The sequence below is a fragment of the Siphateles boraxobius genome, unplaced genomic scaffold (genome assembly GCF_051911475.1).
Source record: "Siphateles boraxobius isolate OS27281-9 unplaced genomic scaffold, OSU_SipBor_1 2, whole genome shotgun sequence".
Lineage (NCBI taxonomy): Eukaryota > Metazoa > Chordata > Actinopteri > Cypriniformes > Leuciscidae > Siphateles > Siphateles boraxobius.
Window position 1 is genome coordinate 10754174 of NW_027508810.1, and position 19097 is coordinate 10773270.

Genomic DNA, 19097 nt, shown 5'->3' on the forward strand with positions numbered 1-19097 from the left:
CTATTCCCTGACCGAGGGCACGCTCGGCACGGATGCTCTGGCGCACAGCTGGCCGCAGGGCCGCAAGTATGCGTTTCCCCCAGTGAGCCTTCTTGCGCACACTTTGCGCAAGGTCAGGGAGGACGAGGAGCAGGTCATTCTGGTTGCCCCTTACTGGCCCAACCGGACCTGGTTCCCCGAACTAGTACTCCTCGCGACAGCACCTCCCTGGCCGATCCCTCTGAGGAAGAACCTTCTTTCTCAGGGACGGGGCACCCTATGGCACCCTCGTCCCGATCTTTGGAACCTCCACGTGTGGCTCCTGGATGGGACGAGGCAGGTTTGAGTACCCTACCACCAGCGGTGGTGGCTACCATCACTTCCGCTAGAGCGTCGTCCACGAGACACGTCTATGCGTTGAAGTGGAACCTCTTCGTCAACTGGTGCTCTTCTCACCGAGAAGACCCCCGGAGATGCTCGATCAGTGTTTTGCTTTCCTTCCTTCAACAGGGGCTGGAGCGAAGGCTGTCTCCCTCCACCCTGAAGGTCTATGTTGCCGCCATTGCCGCACATCATGACCTCATCGAAGGTAAGTCGGTAGGGAAGCACGACCTGATCATCAGGTTCCTGAGAGGAGCGAGGAGACTAAATCCTCCTCGTCCTCCTCTCGTTCCCTCTTGGGACCTCTCAGTGGTTCTAACTGCCCTGAAGAGTGCTCCCTTTGAGCCCCTGCAATCAGTCGAGCTTAAGTTCCTGTCTATGAAGACAGCGCTCCTGGTTGCACTGGCCTCCATCAAGAGGGTTGGGGACCTGCACGCATTCTCCGTTGACGAAGCGTGCCTGGAATTTGGGCCGGCTTCCTCTCACGTGATCCTGAGACCCCGGCCTGGATATGTGCCCAAGGTTCCTACCACTCCCTTTCGGGACCAGGTGGTGAACCTGCGAGCGCTGCCCTCGGAGGAGGCAGACCCAGCCTTGGCACTGCTCTGTCCAGTACGCGCTCTCCGCGCCTATGTAGACAGAACGCAGTGTTTCAGGACCTCAGACCAGCTCTTTGTCTGTTATGGTGGGAAGCTGAAGGGAAAGGCTCTCTCCAAGCAAGGGTTGTCTCACTGGATAGTGGACACCATTGCTTTGGCTTACCAGCAGCAAGGTCGACCGTGCCCCCTTGGTGTGACTGCCCACTCCACCCGGAGTGTGGCGTCCTCTTGGGCTCTAGCGCATGGCGCCTCGCTAACAGACATCTGCAGAGCTGCAGGCTGGGCGACACCTAACACATTCGCCAGATTCTATAATCTCCGAGTGGAGCCTGTGTCCTCTCGTGTACTCGCTTCAACCAGCTAGTACCGGACCCGCTCAGGTGTCTTCGCTTGCTCGCCATTCCACTCCACGGACTGGATACGTGCGATATTTTTCTCAGGTGAGCTTCTCCGAAAGCCCTGAGCTCCTCCAGCACTCCTGACGTCGGCGCCAGTGTCTATTGCCTGTGCGTCGGCTAGGTGCCTCCCGTGTGCATGGTCCCTCCTCTGAGCGACCCCCACATGTGTATTTCCACTGTAAGCCTCTCTGAGCGTGTGTCTTTCCCTTGGCAAGCCACCTTGCCACCCCTGGGGTTGAAATATTCCACCTGCGGCTGGACACCCCAGTGTTTCCCATATGCTTCCTTCGGGTCATATGTGTATTCTCTAAGTCCCCCCCCTCCGGGCTGGCATTAATTGCATACTTCCCCTAGCTTGGGATATGCTTCCCAGTGTACCTTGGTATTCCTGTGTTATATGGAGTCCTTTGTCCAGGCTGACAGGGATCTCGATTTACGCAGGGCACTGGAAGACAGCTGAGAAGGTGGCGTGATTAGACTGGTAACCCCATTCGTCGTCATCCGACGTAACTCGGAGTGACAACGAAAGGGAACGTCTACGGTTACGTATGTAACCCTCGTTCCCTGAGTAGGGAACGGAGACGTTACGTCTGCCTGCCACTTTCCGCTGTACCGCGGGGATCGCCTGAGCTCAGTCTCGACTCCTCAGCGAAGAAACATATCTGCTTGCTGCCGGCTTCCTCCTTTTATACCCACGAGGTGGGGCGGAGTTACGCCATGCAAATTCCGCAGACCCATGGCATTTCTTTGCCATTGGCTCGTTTTGTAATACTCGAAGTTGATAGGCTTTCTAAGCGAAACCCCATTCGTCGTCATCCGACGTAACGTCTCCGTTCCCTACTCAGGGAACGAGGGTTACATACGTAACCGTAGACGTTATTTATTATTACTCAGTATTCAAATATAAAATTTCACTGTAACAACGACACCTTAAAATAAAGTGTAACCAAAAATTTTTTTTCAACGTTTAAATGGATTATAATAAATTATAGTTGTTTTACTATATATTTTTTATTTTTCGTTATTCCTTTTAAATCCTTTATTCTTTAATTCCTCTAAAAACAAGACTCACTCCCCCAATAAATATGGTTACATTTCAACGTTTACTATTTAGGGTTAAGAGTTAAGAACGAATAGTAAGTGGGATGATCATTAGCTTAATGAACAAACTGTATTGATGGTTTAATTAAAGCATTATGAATTCAATACTTTAGTTATCCTACATTAACTCTCCTCCAGTATATGCATTTCCTGATAAGACACATATTGCAATTGCTCCAAATGAACAAACAATGTGTGACAAACTGGCTGTCAGCCCAGAGTTTATCTTATTTATGTATTCAGTTGGTAGTCGAGACATTAGCATTGACTCATGACTTGGCATCTATTTTCCCTTTAAATACCTGATGTGACTTCAAACTTTTCACACGTCTGGCAGTTTTCAGCAGAGATATGTTGGCAATCCAAGACCATTTGCCATTTTACCCACATGTATGCTTTTTAGCTAGACACACAGCTGTGGCGTGCAGTGGCGTTCTGTATGGAGGCAAAGTCCTTAAGTTTTTTTTATTGTTTTTATCAAATGTAAATTCATGTCCCAGTTATAGCAACACTTAATGTTGTCATTTATGTTACATCAAAAGAAAAGAAACCAAATGTCATTTTATTTTGTATTTTTACATTAACAATGTTCCATTTATTAAAACCAAGTATAAATCTAATTTATTCCAAAATAATAACTAAAGGCAGTAACTATTTAAACAATGTTCTTTTTTTATTTGTGAACTGATGTTCAACTGTTCTTTTAAGTATTCAACTTATTTTCAGATCATCAGACATCAAGCTCAGTAAACACCAGTCACAGTCACGATCGATGTACCTTTAATTTCACCAAGCTGATTGCTCTGTTAAAACCCCCACAATCATCATGTTTTCAGGCCATTTCAAGTTTGATTTTGATGTGACATAAAGAGGTGATATCTAAGTGGGTGAGTTGTTTACTTACTTTTAGTCTTCCCATCAACACCATCATTTTGTTCATTCTGACTGATTCGCGAACGCGCACAAAAAGAAGACGCGGAATTTATCGCACAAACCAATCATATCTAATTATAACCGATACCGATCATATCCAATCATAGCGCGATGGAGGCATTGCCTCCTCTCGTGTGACTTTCCCCATTCATTCTCAATTACCCCGCACTAAACCCACCGCACGCTTTAGGGGGTCTGTTAAAACTCAATGGGCTCAAGGGAGTCATGAAAGAGTCCGGCTGTAACTTTACCTGCAGGTATTGCTGTTGAACAGTATTGCTTTAGATAAACTAGTGATTTATACACCTTTTACTGTCATATTTTGTAATATTTGCGTTATTTTTGTATTATGGCCTGTCTATTTCAGGGGCCCCTGATTTTTTTTTCTCATCCAATTTTTTGAGGAGGCACGGCCTCCCTTGCCTCCTCAGAGGAAACGCCCCTCCTGCTCTTACGGAGAGATCTGTTGCTATTAGAAAGCCTGGAAGACTGCAGCCTATATTTATACAAAGATTATACAAACCTAAACGTTTTAATTGGAACAGAATCATTCCAGTAACTGTGAAAGTAGGTTGTGCGAGAGGTGGCATATAGAATGTAATTGATTGGTCGCATGAGTGCAGAAGTTTTTTAATCTTTGAAGTCTGCAATGAACCTTTAATTCAATTTTAATCCACTATCATTTACTATCATAAAGAGGTCAACTTCAGCATCATGACTGACTCCAGACTCGACAGCCCACATTTTATCAAACCGCCTACATTTCTGATGGCCACTGTAAGTTCTTTTATAAGCTTGGCTAGAGATGTGACTTATATAAGATTAAGTTTCATTGACATTCTGCAATGAGGAAACACTTCATAATGGTCTTGGACTTTTTGACTTTTATGTTGTTTCCATATAAAAGAGGTTTTAATGTATTTTAAAGCTGCATTAATTTGACTAAAATGCAGTAAAAACATTAAAAAACATTTAAAATAACTGTTTTTATCATCTGTATACTATAAAGATAAAAATAAAAAATAAAATAAAAATCTTGCACACCATTCAAACTTGATCAATCTTTTAATAGCTTTAATACGCAATGTTTCAGCCAACCTTAGAAATGTCTGTTGACCGAATCGTTGCTTTTGCGTTGTAGTTCAATCAACACATCTGCTACAGATTCGGGTGTGTGAGGTTACAGTACTATATATTTCTATATAAAAAAGAAAAATTATAGAAAGTTTTTTCTTACAATGTAAAAGTATTTAGTGTTACTTTTATTCAAACGAATGCATTATTATATTCATTTATTTAAAAAACAAACAAAAAAAGGGTAAAAAATACACATATAAACACATGTACATATAAACATATACATGTATAGATTATTTAATGTATATAGATACATTTTTACGGTGATAAACATCATTGCTGTGTTTTTTGAGGATTCTTTAGGGGAAGCCATTCTTACCATGTAGTAAAAAGCAATATACACTGGTTAAGGTTATTATTGTTCCAGAAGCAAAGAAAGGTTTTAATCCAGGAAGATGTCCTATTTGGAAAAATCATTCAGTAGACCTATCAAAGCCTAAACATGTCCTCTATGTGAAGCTGTAAGTCTCACAAGATGGCACAGAGATGCCTTGCAATGAATATGACAAAATACTCTTTGAGTATTAGATGATAACTGATTTCTGAGCTTGATTTGTCTTGAACTATTGTTGTCACAATGAAGCAGAAACGAAGAGTAAATCCAATTGCAAGCACTTTTAATTAAATAAATACAAACAGGTAATCCAGGGAAGACTCGGAACAGGAAACTCGGAACAGGAACAAAGAGACAGCTAACAGCAACATCAAAACAACATAAGAACTCACAAGGACTGAACTGAAACACAGGGCTTAAATACAAGGACAAACAAGCTAAACGAGATAACAAGGGGGCGTGGCTAACGAGAAACACCTGGGAACAATAGACAAGACACATGGCAAACAGGGAATCACATGACATACAAGAACAAGGAACAAGACACAAAACCCAAACTGTGACAATTGTAGTGAATGTGTTGTTGTTTGTGAGTGTGAGGGCATTATTTCTTTATTTCCAGGATTAAAGCTCGATGTGGAATGCTTGCCGGGTCATGATTCTACTGGGAGCCAGACATCCGGGACAGGAACCAGAGCTATTAGCTTGTTATTGCCATTGCTCTTTCTCTATCAGCCTTCTGTTCTGGAGTAAATTTCGGCAGCTCTGAGCTGATGACCATGGACTTAGAGGTCGAACTCTTCAGTTGCTTTCTGAATAGCTGCTGTCGTCTGATATGAGTCTTCTGCGCAAATGAGTGCAGTGCATGCTGGGGGTTTCCCATCTCTCTGTCAGGGCTTTGCCATGCATTGTCACTGACCCGCACAGAGAAGACACCTCACAGTGGCTGTCATGCCGGGCATTATAATGAGCTCCTGCCCTTCCATTCCCCTGTCTATTCCACCTCCTTTCCTCCACGCTCTTGCCTGAGAGAAATCAAACAGACAGAGTCACTAGAAAATGTTCTGGGTGAGCCCCACCATCTAAATTTAGCTTTTTACCAGAAATTATTTTTCTTTTTTAACTGCTTATATACAGTAAACAGTTCTGAACTGATTAAATTGCTGAAATAGTCTTAAAGAGAGATTTTGTAGCATATAAGAGTGAACTCTACTTAGGGTGGTTATGCATCGTTGAAGAGAACAACTTGCTAGTTAATATTTGTCACTGGTTAATGATGTCACACAGGCGGTGGATAATAACTTATTTTAATCAATTTAAGATTGAATTAATGCAAGATTTTTTGCAATAAATTACGGACATGAAATCTGAGGACAGTACAATGTAGCAGAGATAAACAACAAGGGATGTATAGCTATCCATCATTTAAGTATAGATATCTAACAAGAGATGTATAGATATCCATCAGCGTCAAAATGCACACCGAATGCACACAGAATTGTGCTGGGAAAGAGACTAAATCATATCAAGGTTGGAGATAAACTGTTTTTTGGAGATAAACTGGGTTTTTTCAGGGGGGTTTATGTTACCCATTTTTATTATTTTTTTGGTGCAGGACTATTTTATTCTTTCTTCGTATCACAGTGATGTACTTAAAACGTTTGAACCATATTGTTTCATCACTTGGAGAGATGAAAAATGAAAACTCTGTCATCTACTTACGCTCATGTCATTTCAAACCTGTATGACTCTCTTCAGTGGAACACAAATGAAGATATTTGAAAGAAATTTGGTAGCAAAACAGCTTTGGACAAAGAAAAAGTAATTGAGACATTTCTCAAAATATATTCTTTTATGTTCCACAGGAGAAAGAAAGTCATACAGGTTTCAAACAACATAATGGGGTGGAAATGATTACAGAATGTTCATTTTTTGTGGTGAACTGTCCCTTAAAAATATGACTAATTTCTTTTTGTGGAATGTTTTGCTTGAAAAGTGGGCATGTGATGTATCTCTGTAAAATAAATGCCACTTGGTTTGACCTTTTGTTATTTAATGCAATGACATTCATACATTTTTCAGTGTGGCAAATATGTGGCCACTGTATTTGCCCTTCACACCCCCTCAAATAAGAAAAAAAGCTATAATCCTTCATTCCACAAGTCCTACACACGCCTGCTAATACCGTACATATAAGAGCAAACCCAAGACACACACACACTAATTGCCGGGGGACCATCATGTTTCAGGAAGCTTTTGTGGCAGAATGGATAGATATAACAGGCAGTTAGCAGACTATGCCACGATGGGACTTACACCCAAAGAATTTAGCCATTTTGTTCTAACCAGGCACTCAAGTTCATTGATGGATCAGCCAGAGACAGTGGTCCAGTACAAAAATAGAGTCTTTATTTTCACACTTACACTCAATCGACACACACAATATTCACTATACTCTATTCGTAATGCACATACACCCCCAAGAGAGGAGGGAAATCGGGCAGAATCTTACCAGTGGGAGGCTAGTTGCTCGAGCAATGAGCATCCATGAAAAACACCCCCAATCATACGTGTCGAGGTTTACACACACACACACACACACACACCGCAAGGGAAATGACCACACTTGGTGAACACGCAGCCACAGCACACACCAAGGGACCCATCACCGCAAGGGGCATTGCTCCCACTGCCAGTTCTCAGCACCTGGACAAAAGGACAGACTTTAAACAAAACTACACACGAAAATTGCAATAAACAGATGTCTAATAGACCACCCGTTCTAAAGCCCAAAAATGGTACTAGGGTTAGCAATATTACAAAAACTCACAGTTACACAATAAATCAAAATGAACAATCAAACATGAACAAAACAAAATAAATCATACACAATAAACAGAATGACAAAAAATGCCACACTGAGGAAGCAGCTTCCAAGGTCTCCCGTCAATGTGAACAAATCAAAAAAACAAAAAGAATCAAAACAATCACAACAAATAGGTCCATCACTTTGGATATCGAGAACAGGAGAAATACAAAAATTCAAAGAAATACTCACTACAAACCACTTAACCGATGCAAGTTGCTCGTTTAACTTGAACTAACCGGGGGACCTGTGATATTGGTCCCGTGGGAAAAGGCAGCCGGATACAACGAAGAAACCGTGAGCTGGTATCACGTGAAAAACATACAACGCAAAGCAGCAGATGTTCAGCATAGATGTAGCCAACCAGCAAATAATAAATTATTTCTCGTTTTTTTCCTGCATATCGTATCTAATTGCATCATATCTAATATGCAGTTGAGTAATAAATTACTTTATTACTCAACTATTTATAATTACATTAGTTTTATTTTCGGTGTGTGTGTGTGTGTGTGTGTGTGTGTGTGTGTGTGTGTGTGTGTGTGTGTGTGTGTGTGTGTGTGTGTGTGTGTGTGTGTGTGTGTGTGTGTGTGTGTGTGTGTGTGTGTGTGTGTGTGTGTGTGTGTGTGTGTGTGTGTGAACAACACAACATAAATCAAGTTGTAACGTGATTAACAAGGAAAATTAATAGCAATTTCCAATAAAGTTACCAAATCCTACAGTGAAGCAAAGGTGAAAATGATTGTATTGGTCTTCCTCACCTGTATTTTTCAAAATATTATATATGTAATGACTGATTTTTAAGTGATATTTGTAGCTTGCATTAAATATATAAAGTGAAACGTATTGACCTTTAAATTAAGGTAAAATCTGTTTACTTAGAATAATGATTCTGAAAACTTTAAACATTAGCATCACTTTATTGACTGTATAGATACTGTAACCAATATGATGAAAAACTGTATTGATAAATGCAGCATTCTCTACTTAATGTAATAGTAAAAAAGAGAGAATCCAATCAAATCAAATAAGCAATAAATGTGGCAAGTTCAAACATGAGGAACACATTGCATGAAACATTAGATGCTTCCTCCAGCCTCATAGAAACAGTCGTCTCCGCAGTATCCTTGGAAGTCATCAGAGCCATAGAACCCCTGCAACACACCTCTTTGCCCTCTTCCTCTGTAGCCTTCGCCACAGTCTTTGTATGTATTCTCACAATGAAGACATCTGGATAGACTGTATGGAACCCTGTACAGGTTTCTGAAATTTTCACTGAATGGCTTTCAGTTCACGACACCTGAAAAAAAAAAAGTTGTCAGCTGACCTCATCATTGTCTTAATATTCAACCATACATAACTGAGAAAAAACAGAGAGAGAGCTGTGATTAACCAAACAGTGACACTAATAAAACTTACTGTCCAACCACCGAAAGTGAGCCTCTCAGCGGAAACTTTCCTCACAATGCTGTTGAAGCACCTGCAGGTGAGGGCAAGGGAGCCAATTGCAACATCACCATCTTGAAGCACAAACTCCAGTAAGATTTCACAAAGGACCAGCGGAGGAAGCTATACATGAACAAAACATAACAATCTGAACTTCTTGTGGTTATAATGATTCCCTTGCATTTTATACATTGAGTAATAACAAATACATGCCTCCTGTATGTTCAGGGGTTGGTCAACAGTTGCCACTATGAAGGGACAAATGAAGAACATCAGTAAATGACAGTCAACATTTACTATAAATAATAAAGCACCTCAAACAAAATAAATCATACCAGTTTTGTGTGGCTTGTCAGTCCGCCTTCTCTTTCTTTGCTGGATTTCCATGACCGATCTTGATAAATTTATGACATAAAAACACATTAATAATACAGTATATCAAGTTTCATTGCATGAAGATATGACAACTAAAAGTCACACTAACTGTAAAGGAATGTTGCCATCCTTGTCATTATTTTTTTTAGAAAAGGACTAATAACAATAAAAATGAAAGAAAGAAAGAAAGAAAGAAAGAAAGAAAGAAAGAAAGAAAGAAAGAAAGAAAGAAAGAAAGAAAGAAAGAAAGAAAGAAAGAAAGAAAGAAAGTAACACCTTGGTGGGAATTTCTCCAGCAAAAGGACAGACCAGCATCTTCTTATACTTGGTATGTCTGACTATAGTTGGAAAAAGCACAAGTTTATCAAAACAATTCTTAAACTTACAGAATGTTTTTTAATGAGCTTGGAAAACCCACCTCTGAAAAGTCAAATGTTCCCCCCAAGATGACATAGAGAGCAAACTACAACATGAATTATGTATTAATAACTGCACATGGGTTTAATTCTGACCAGGCACCTGCAGAATCAATAGTAACCATTGATCCTAGCATTAGAATGAAGACTCCACAGCTGCAAGACATCTCCTGTCGAGGTATATCCTAGATATAAGTAAATTACATATGACAATGACAGCAGTGAAAATGCTTGGCCTTTTGGCCACAGCTGTATATAACATAATCTAAAGCAACATTGAAAATAGCCATGTTAGTAGACGTAAAAAAAATGTTTAATACACATTTATAAGATATGCATATACACTCACCTCCATATTCAGTTGCTCTTATTTTATGCCCAGCTATATGGGCCACTATTTGATGATACTGTCTGGGTTTACATATTTGAGATGTGCAGAAGGGGCATGTGAATAAATTAGTATCTGCAAGGTAGCGCTGTGGTTGAGGCTCTTGTCCTCTCCGCTGAATTGTGATGTGCTGAATAGACAACAAATGCATCCATTTTAATTTTAAAAAAGTTTCCTCCACTGTACATAATCATTTTACATTTTATCATTCATCCATTATGTTAGTCTATAGGTTTGACTACTACACATGTGAGGTATTAATGCCTGCACTGATATAATGAAGAGTGTTGAACATTGACACATTGACTAGTGAGCTGATCTCACTGCTAAAAAAAGTCAAATCATGTTTCTATTTAATTCTAGTGGTCTGCAGAGGTTTTTGTTAGGGTTATTAGATATAATATAAATAACAGAAAAATTATAAATATTACATTAAAATTGACACCCTTTAAAACACCATATATGAAGGGAGTGGGTTCTGGACTGAATGAAAACGTAATTTATACAAAATATTATAGTTTTTAATAATTTTTTAATTAGATACGATATGCAGTTAGATTAATGTGCACAACACTTTCCTTAAAATGTATTTATAGTTTTATTTTTATTATTTTTATTATTGTATTTATAGTACATTAGTAGGCTACCTATACCATCCCCCCCCACCCCCACCCCCCACACACACAATTTTAAAGCCTAGTCCTAGACCAAAATGTAAGTCTGAGCTGTTCCAACTTCCAACTAAAAAAAACTTGCACTGACTGATCTTAAAATATATCAGTGCCTTTGTTCTGTCTCAAGTTGAACACCAGTAATGTTTTTTTTTTTCTAAGCATGTTTATGAAAATTATTTAAATGTCCTAATTGAACTATGGACTAATCCTGGTTTAAGCAAAACCCTGTCCCTGTCTGTGAAACCGGGCCATAATGTCCTAGGGACATAAATGGCATATTCGGTGGAATAGCACATTAACATTTGTTTACAACTAGTGTTTTCTAGTCTGACAAGCTAACGTTAACTATTTTTTAAATATTAGAATACGCCGACAGGAAAAAATTAAGCAAACTACCACTATCAACACTAAAGTAACAAACTTAAGCACCAAAAAGTTAGCGAATGTTTGCTAATAATGGTTAGCCATAGATTGTAAGTGGCAGACCTCTTGGAGCTTTTCCTGTCTAACTTAATCATGTTGCAGGCAAATTTACACAAACTAATTAACGTTAACTTAGAAAAATTAAAATTTACACAAATCCACTTACATTCATATGCAGGACCGCTTTCTCGCTTTATCACTCATATCTGATGGGAAAAGCGTATTCAAGTAGCCTATTAGGAATCGCCCACTCAAGTTTTAGCAAACCAGGCAGAGGGGTTGTAAAACGCCTACCCGGTTGGAAAACGCCCCAAAATTGAGGCACGCCTTTTGTTGCTCTGCAGAGACCTCCTTCTCATTTATAAAGGGGCTTGGCCATTGCGATTGGATCACAGCACAGCAAATTAAATAACACTTGGGGAGGCATGAGCCAAACAGCTGCATCCTGCTACACTTTAAAAAGGCAGAATGTTGGTTTTGCTCTTTAAAAAAAAACATGTTGGCCTGGTGAAAGATGAGCAAGGAGACCGTGTTGTCACGGATGTCTTCTGAGGACAGATAAGATGAGCTAGAGGTTACTGAGCTGCTGACATTTCCTTAATGCAGCTCACCTCTTCCATAATTAGTTGCTGTTGATAAGATCCTGGTGGCAGCAGCTCTCAGACCGTCGATAAGGTCCCCATGTAGCCAGATTTCTCTTTATTGCATGCCAACACTCTGTAATAATGCTCTGACATCAATCTCAGCGAGTGTTACCATATAGACACACCTGTGTCATTTCTGTCTGTGTGTCCTACACAAGCCAAATCCATTTCCTTCACATTCTCAGGAATGACCTCCATGAGAGGATGAATGACTCTTGGGCCATGGAAAACATTTTAAATAGGTCTTTTAAATATGAATTTAAGTAAAAGTATATTTTTGTGAATAGAAGTGGATGTGACTCTAATTAACAGCAGCGAAGAGATTCAAATTATACTTCAATTAAAACACCATAATGGTCAAAATGTTTCCCTAACATAAAGTCCATCCCTCTCATTATGAAAAACATTCCCAAACAGTACAGGCATAAACAGAAAAGAGCATAAAAATGATTTCCATTACACGAGAGAAGATGTTAAAACTTCATGCTGATTTGTTCTCAGCTTTCGCCAAGATAAGCACCAACTAAGACGTAGCTTTACAGTAACCTATGCTTCTCCATCCATTTACGCTTCTTTCCATATGGTGATGTAAATCTCCTTATGTCTGGTGTTAATAGCTGCAGTGTATCTGCGAGTCATAACACACAACGGCTGCAACCACAGTGTGGTCCCTCCATAACAACCCTCTGGATTGAGCAGAGTAGGGAACATCTCTAGGGTCTTCAAGTGGGCACCTTCCGTCCTCAGTGTTTCGTCGACTAGCCCACGACACCTCAAGAGGGCTCGACAGTTACTCTGGCGTCCCAGAGTCACCCCTCTCCCTCCCCCACTCAACTCAGCCCATCTTACTGACCTTTACCTCCCTCCTGCTGCTGAGGTTGCTCCTTCCTCATAGCGCACATGTGACCTAACCACGATCTCTCACAATCTCTCCGCAACCCGACCATACGCGCCAACCCGTTTGACTAAGGCTGTCGAGCCCCACTGCCGTCATTAAAGCAGGTTCGGTGGCAACGGTTCCGTATGGCATACTACCTGTCCAGACACTAATCCTCATTCACGCAAAATACACAGGAACATAATATTACAATGCAAACTATACAAATAAACCAACAGACTCGAGTTTTCAATAATTGAACATGTAATTATGTTCTGTTTCACATAATTTAAGAGAGAGAGAGAGTACACAGTAGATTTTTTTTAATTGTTTGCAACTATTATTTACTCAGATAATAAAGAAGAAATATATAATAAATAAATACATATTTAAAAAAACACTAATTATTAAAATATAAAAGGTTACATGTTTTTGATAGGTTTTTTGATAGGTTATTTATGTAATTATTTTTTACAATAATAACTGACATGTAACGTATACCAAAGTATTTTATGGCTACAAGGGCCATTGGTGGCGAATTCGTATGAATTCGTACATTCATCTTATGCCCCACTGATAGTCAGGTGTTCTTTTTCTAAAAACTGTACATTTTCATATGAATCTAAATGTACAGAAAGTATTCAAACGAATTTGCCACTGATTCACCAAACTGCAAAATAGTTACTTTTTCTCATGAGATCATATCAGTCAAATCAGCTCTTGGGCTGAATGCAATTCTGATTGAACTTGATTTATTTTCATCACCAATTATCATAGTAGAACAGCTTTCTCAAGCAGTTTGTGATGCATTTTGGAAACAGGAGATGAGCGCCTGGTCTAATGCGCCACCTGGCTTGAGAAACCCGTTCTCAAAGACTTAGGCCTACTTTTAGTCATCATTTGGGTAGCACACATATTCTAAATGCCTTCGACAGAATTCAAATGAGCCATTACAATCTCACTGTAATCTTGGAATTAATCTAGATTAATCTAGATTAAAATGGCTCATTTGAATTCTGCCGAAGGCATTCAGAATATGTGTGCTACCCAAATAATGACTAAAAGTAAGTCTTTGAGAATAGTTCGCCTCGCGTAGGGATGTGAATTTCTGCCAAAAAATGCCATTCGACAATAGAGGAGCAAAAGTCGAATATCGTAAAAAAAAACAAAAAAACGCACACTCACTAACAATGACAGAAAGGGAGGCCAATTTCATCTTTAGTGATTTGTCATCAAACAAACTGTTTATTAATTGAACAAGTAAGATGTTTTCGTCGTTCTTTTTAACATAGTAGGCTAATTGGAAGAAGAAAAAAACAATAAGCACGACGTAGCTACAGTCCGTTTTTGCATCGCCAAACCAGATGCTCGTTAGATCAAAAAATAATGTCATGTCATAATGATTTTATGTGAACCTGCCTTTACCGGCAATAGCCTCCTCCTTTTAAAACAAATTAGTTTCAGTCAATGTAAACTATTCGTGTGATATGCCTCTGCGCAATACACACACATTAGCGCGGGATGGCGGGTGTTCATTTCATAAACTGTACACAATGGTAGCTTATTTAACCTGTTAACCTTTGCCAGTGCGCCGACGCTCTGAAGCGTTTTTTGTAGCCTATAAATTAATGTATATGTCCAAAAAATGGATAATGTCATACTTTTTAGTAGTGCTATCGTGGCGTAATAATCTGTTTGGTTGTAAAATGTATTTCCTGAATGAAATGAAATTGAATGTCTCGTCCTGTGGAATCATTCATTCACAGACGGCATACGAAGATGTTCAACTAATAAAGATCTTCATCGCTGGCAAAAATATGATGCATTTGCAGATATGCTTTCACTAGACTAAACTGTAGATCCAATGCTACTTCATCCAACGCTCTTGATGTTCTTAAATCTTCTTGTTACGAATCCGAGTACTGTATACTAGGTGTATATACTGTATACTGTATACTAGTATGTGTGTACTATGCTACACATTGGAATTGCACGAATAACGATATTCGAAAAAGCTATTTTATGATGCAACCCAACTTTGAGAATAGATTAAAGCCCATCTTTCAAGTTGAAGATCCCTGTGAATAGACTTGTAGATAAATACTGTAGGAACTAGATTTGCGTGAAGAAATTAATCATAAATGTGCATTAAAAAAGTTTTTTAAAGAAATTGTGAGTAAAATTACTTCCGCTGTCAAATACGCTCTGATCGGACGTGACGCAACGGCCGGTAAATCTCATCTCTTCGTAATGGTGTCAGACATTGAAGAGGTTGCAGTAGGGGTTCATGTCAACTCTTCCGATGGGCCATTGCCTTATAATTATGAGCCACCTAGGCGAGAGTGGGGTCAGGCAGAGTTAAGGGGAAGGGTAAATGGACAGAGGAGAGAGATAGAGTTGTGGTGTGAGGAGAATCGGTGGAGGATTGGTCAGGTGTCTTGGTGAGTGACCACAGGCTATAGCTAATTGTGGCTAACGTTGTCTCCATGTTTATCACATTGCAGTATCTTTAATAAATCATATTTAGCAATATTGCTGTCGACTTTGTTGTTTTTCAAGCATCCATGTATATTGTTCCACTTTTTAATAAATCATATTTAGCAATATTGCTGTCGACTTTGTTGTTTTTCAAGCATCCATGTATATACATCCACTTTTTTGGGGGGGTGGTGATGGCGCAGTGGATAAGACACATGCCTTTGGTGTGAGAGACCAATGTGTTCCTGAGCAAGACACTTAACCCCTAATTGCTCCAGAGGCGTGCGACCTCTGACATACATAGCAATTGTAAGTCGCTTTGGATAAAAGCGTCAGATAAATGTAAATGTAATAAATGTAAATATTGTCACCACCTATGCTAGCAGCATGCGTCTTAAAATGTTTAATTTAGATCCCAGATTTTCTGAACTTAGCCGGCTGTTATACTACTCCCCTAGTATTTCCGACGGACATTATGTAAATGAGCTCGCATGTACTACGGAGTATGTGTATGTTAGTGTTCCGGTTAGGACGGGAATATGCTGTTCATGTAAATATAGTCATTGTCACAAGGATCTTTTATTGTCACGTGGACTGAGTGTAAGGCATGCAGATAAATGCGTGAGTTTATCTTGGCACATTTTGTTTAACAGGTGCTTGTGTGGTAGATGTGAGGCTATGCCATCAGCAGTGGAGAGTGTGTGCTGTAGGGAGGTCGACGCCTATTGGTCCCTTGTCCAAAACCTAGATCCCCCAGAAGACATTACCTGCCTCACACTCCATCCAAGGTTTGAAGCATCCTGTATGAATCCTTTTGTGCTGCAGATAGCATACTTGAACTTCAGACAGGAGCATGGCCCTCTCCAAGCCAGCAGGCCAGAGTATGTTTTGAGCAAAAAATATTTCACACTGCAATTTAAAGAACCGTCTTTTCTACACCAAAATAGTAAATCCTGTTAAGCAGGTTTTTAAACTCAGTGGTTTCCATATACTTACTATAAAAACAACTTTGGTGTTGTGTAGTACAGTAGAATATCAGCCAACAGGACATTCAATATTTACCATTGGAATTGTTTACAATGAAAACATGGTATGATCAAAATGTAATTAGGTCCCAATCTCCATCACAGGCAGTTCCGATACACAGCATACAGGCAGGTTGTCCGCTGGGCGTACGGAATACTAGGCAGGGACATTAGGAAAGCCATACCTTCATGTGTTGTGTCAGCAATAAGGAGGCAGTTTGCAGAGGAGGGACACACGTACAAAGGTTTCCAGTGGCCCCACTTGGAAGACGATTAATAAATTCATAGTGAAACAAACTGTATTGGTCAAAGTTATCTTTTATTATGTGTTAAAACGCGAGTGTCGTGCGAGATGGAGGCTGACTGCCTCATCCTTGGGAACCTTCAGGAGGGAATTGGTGGGGGGGGGGGTGGGGCAGCAGAGGACAAGACAGCACTGCTTTCTTGTAGGGCCTTTGGTGACTTGGAGTATTCCTCTACCAGAGAGACCATCAGATTTGTTGCGTATCCTTGAGGAGAGATGTTTAGAACACATTTAATAACATGGTTGACTCACATAAAAAAAGATATTGAGAAACTAAGTGAAACTACTAACCGTAAGATGGTTTCTCCTTGATGGGGTGGACTACCCAGCCACCTTTCCGAAACCGCGGGTAGCGAACGGCGTAGCGTGCCTCACCCTCACTGGTTCGAGCTACATCTCTGTTGCCATTACTATTGAAATGTAGGGCTGCCAAGAGAAGTCTATAGGAGATAAGTAGATAGAACATTAGGTCTCCAAAGCTAACCCAATGCAGTGAAAAGCAACAGAAATACATGACATTAATGTTTTCAGTTCAAATGGGTCTAAGACAATGACTCAACTTTGCAATTATTTTTTTGCAAACAATATGTAATGCTGTTATCAATCAATAACATTTTGGTCCGCTATACAAGACTACATTAGTTTTTAGCCATAATCATTCTGTCATCATTTACCTGCTACAAAAGTATTGCAATATCCTGAATTTTTTTTGTACATTTTGTTTTCTCTGGGCAACGATTAATCGCATCCAAAATAAAAGTTTGTGTTTACATAATATATGTGTGTGTACTGTGTATAATAATTTTATTTAAAAGACTGCTAATCTTTTCAAAATAGTCCCGAGCTGCATCCCCTCGCATGTGCCCTGTTGATACAAGCTTTGATTAGTCAAAGAAAACCAACTTCGATGTAACTAAGAAAACCAGAAAACGTCTCGGTTACGTATGTAACCCTCGTTCCCTGAGTAGGGAACGGAGACGTTACGTCGGATGACGACGAATGGGGTTTCGCTTAGAACACCTATCGACTTCGAGTATTACAAAACGAGCCAATGGCAAGGAAATGCCAAGGGTCTGCGGAATTTGCATGGCGTAACTCCGCCCCACCTCGTGGGTATAAAAGGAGGACGCCGGCAACAGGCAGATATGTTTCTTCGCTGAGGAGCCAAGACTGAGCTAAGGCGATCCCCGCGGTACAGCGGAAAGTGGCAGGCAGACGTAACGTCTCCGTTCCCTACTGAGGGAACGAGGGTTACATACGTAACCGAGACGTTCCCTTTCGTTGTCACTCCGAGTTACGTCGGATGACGACGAATGGGGTTACCAGTCTAATCACGCCACCTTCTCAGCTGTCTTCCAGTGCCCTGCGTAAATCTGAGATCCCTGTCGTGAGACTGGCACGGACGAAGGACTCCTATTTAGCACAGGAATACCAAGGTACACTGGGGAGCATATCCCAAATTCAGGGGAAATATGCAATTACTGCCAACCCAGAGGGGGGGACTTAGAGAATACACATGTGACCCGAAGGAGACATGGAGAACACTGGGGTGTCCAGCCGCAGGTGGAATATTTCAACCCCAGGGGTGGCAAGGTGGCTTGCCAAGGGAAAGACACATGCTCAAGAGGCTTACAGTGGAAATACACATGTGGGGGTCGCTCAGGGGAGGGACCATGCAAACGGGAGGCACCTAGCCGACGCACAGGCAATAGACACTGGCGCCAACGTCAGGAGTGCTGGAGGAACTCAGGGCTTTTCGGGGAAGCTCACCTGAGGAGAATATCGCACGTATCCAGTCCGTGGAGTGGAATGGCGAGCAAGCGAAGACACCTGAGCGGGTCCAGTACTAGCTGGTTGAAGCGAGTACATGAGAGGACACTGGCTCCACTCGGAGATTGTAGAATCTGGCGAATGTGTTAGGTGTCGCCCAGCCTGCAGCTCTGCAGATGTCTGTTAGCGAGGCGCCATGCGCTAGAGCCCAAGAGGATGCCACACTCCTGGTGGAGTGGGCAGTCACACCAAGGGGGCACGGTCGACCTTGCTGCTGGTATGCCAAGGCAATGGCGTCCACTATCCAGTGAGACAACCTTTGCTTGGAGAGAGCCTTTCCCTTCAGCTTCCCACCATAACAGACAAAGAGCTGGTCTGAGGTCCTGAAACACTGCGTCCTGTCTACATAGGCGCGGAGGGCGCGTACTGGACAGAGCAGTGCAAAGGCTGGGTCTGCCTCCTCCGGGGGCAGCGCTTGCAGGTTCACCACCTGGTCCCGGAAGGGAGTGGTAGGAACCTTGGGCACATATCCAGGCCGGGGTCTCAGGATCA

General features: G+C 41.0%; 2 long non-coding RNA genes across 4 annotated transcripts in view; both read right to left on the reverse strand.

Moving 5' to 3' along the window:
• Positions 1–19097, reverse strand: part of LOC143744413 (uncharacterized) — a 396113-nt gene that overhangs the window by 189123 nt on the left and 187893 nt on the right. The gene's annotated exons all lie outside the window — the stretch shown is intronic.
• LOC143744208 (uncharacterized) lies at positions 8626–10545 on the reverse strand. Of its 2 annotated transcripts, none has more exons than XR_013205807.1 (6): positions 10312–10545; positions 9823–10147; positions 9507–9565; positions 9385–9419; positions 9145–9294; positions 8626–9025 (listed from the first exon to the last, which is right to left on the reverse strand). It is a non-coding gene; the product is annotated as an uncharacterized LOC143744208 (long non-coding RNA). The 2 variants fall into 2 exon arrangements; XR_013205808.1 differs by lacking the exon at positions 10312–10545 and having other exon boundaries at positions 9823–9884; positions 9965–10010.